The sequence below is a fragment of the Microcebus murinus genome, chromosome 13, assembly GCF_040939455.1.
Source record: "Microcebus murinus isolate Inina chromosome 13, M.murinus_Inina_mat1.0, whole genome shotgun sequence".
Classification (NCBI taxonomy): Eukaryota; Metazoa; Chordata; class Mammalia; order Primates; family Cheirogaleidae; genus Microcebus; species Microcebus murinus.
Window position 1 is genome coordinate 1,279 of NC_134116.1, and position 2,217 is coordinate 3,495.

The 2,217-nt window shown below is 64.6% G+C and overlaps 1 pseudogene; it reads left to right on the forward strand.

Annotated features, from left to right (window-relative positions):
- Positions 1-1,710: 1,710 nt before the first annotated feature.
- Positions 1,711-1,829, forward strand: LOC142875030 (uncharacterized; annotated as a pseudogene).
- The last annotated feature ends 388 nt before the right edge of the window (positions 1,830-2,217 follow it).

Below are 2,217 nucleotides of genomic sequence, written 5' to 3' on the forward strand. Positions count from 1 at the left end.
GGAGGAGGAGGAGGAGGAGGAGGAGGTGGGAAGGGCCGTGGCCTGCAGTCGTGTTCCCCGGGGTGGCACAGCATGTGGCTTCTTCCACAGGCTGCTTGGCCTGGGCTCCCTGCACCTGGGCCTTTGGAGGACTGGCCCTGTGCTTGCCAACACTTCCTGCAGGGACCCAGAGCTGGGAGGTTGCATCTCTCAGCCCTGGGTCGGGCAGAGCCCCAGCGGGCCATGCCCACAACCTCTCTCAGCAGGGGTCCCCCAGAAGGCTCCTTTGGGACCAGGATTCTCTTGCGGGTGACTCTTTAAGGTCTGGCCCCTGGATGGAGGGGCACCAGGAGTAGAGGAGCAGGAAGGGGAAGGGGGTGGCCATGCGAGGGGACACTTTCAGGCCAAGTCCCAGCTTCAGTCTGATCCTCCTGGGAACCCCGGGGTGGACATCACACCTCCTGGTTGCCCCGCTCTGAGACAAGGAGCCGGGCTTCGCATTGCCACAGCAGCCAGTCGTGGGCTGAGGACACCTGGGGCGTTGGGAACTCCCTGGCTTCTCCTTGGTTTAACATCTGGAGCTGCTTGTGAATCGTGCCGCCACACACACCCGAGTGCAGGTGTCTTCTGCACAGACTGCGGGCCTCGCTCTTCTGAATGCCGCTAGCTCGCGACCCACCCACGGGTGAACCTGGTCAGGGTGCTTTCTCTCAGGGGCAGACTCTGATCCGGGCGGGCTACCGGTGTCTCTGTTTGCTCCTTTCTTTCTTCCACTTCGGGAAAGGCTTCCTTACTGGGTGTGGAAATCTCCTATGCCTTTCCTCGCCTATTCTGTCAGCTCTAAAATTCTCTTTCGGTTGCCACCCTCACAGATGGATTAGGAAACTCTTTGCGGTGCACTCATTAGTGAAATGACCTCAATGACGCTGGAATCCAATATCTAATCGCCAATTTTTAGCGAGTCCACACGCCAGGGTGGTCGGGGTCCAATGCAGCCCCGGCCAGGCCCAGGCCCCTTGGACTGGGCCACAGGAGGACACAGAGGAGGGTCCCGGCCCCCACGGTAGGTAGAGGTGCGGGCAGTTCTCCAAGGGCTTGGGTGTTTTCCAGAGGGAGGAGATGGAGGGGACTGATTTCTTCAGCGCCCCACAAACCACGCCACCCCACCCCACCCATGGGACACATCCCGAGAGAGAGAGAGAGACGCCCCATACACTGGCTCCCCTCCCCCGTGCGCTGTGCCCCAGCCCTGGCCCGGGGGAATAGGCGGCCGCCGGGCCACAGGGTGGGGGGCGCAGCTGAAAGGGGTTGTGGGGGAGGGCCGCCCCTGGCTGGGGTCAAAGGGCGAGCGCCCCGCCCCTCCCGCCCGTGCGCAGTCAGCGGCCCCGGCGCGCTGGGGGTGGGGGGCGGGGAGGTGAAGGAGGCCAGGCGAGGAGAGGAGGGGGGCTGGAAGGGCTCCACCTTGGCGGGTCCAGCCGTGGAGGCGCATCTTGTGTGAGTGTGAGTGAGTGAGTGCGTGTGAGTGTGAGTGTGTGTGTATACAGAGACAGCCCCCAACCCCGGCCCGCCGCTCCCTGCCCGCCCCGCCTGTCACCCCCGTCCCTCGGAGCCCGCGGGACCCGGCCGGCGAACTCAACAGGCCCGACCCGGCGCGGGGCCTGGGGCGGGAGGAGGCGGCGGGGAAGCGCAGAGAGGCTCGGCTTCTTGAGCGGGGCAGGGGCGCCCTCCGCCGTCCACGGCCACACCACCCCGAACGCGCCCGATCCCGTCTGGTCTCGGAAGCTAAGCAGGGTCGGGCCTGGTTAGAACTTGGATGGGAGACCGCCCGGGAATACCGGGTGCCGTAGGCTTCTTCTTTTTTTTTTTTTTTGCCTCTGGTTCTGTCGCGTTTCTGGGAGTGCGGGGGCGGCCCGGGGTGGGGGTGACCCCCACCCTCAGCGCCCGCCGGCCGCGGTGCCTGGCGCCCCAGCCCGCACCGTGGGGCCTCCTCTTGTCCCGAGCCGTGACACCGCCGCCACGCGGCAGCATGCGTGGCTTCTGGACTGTCAGGTCTCAGACCAAAGGTCTGCTCTGTGGGAGCCGACACGCTGGAGGAAACCTTGAGAGTCTGAGAGGGGAGGGAGTTCCAGAAGAAGGCCAGGATGTCATTTTGAGGGAGTATGTGACCAGAACTCCTCCCGTTGCTTTTGGGGTTCTATGGGCTACACGTAGGAATCTTTGGTGGTGGCACCTGATGTT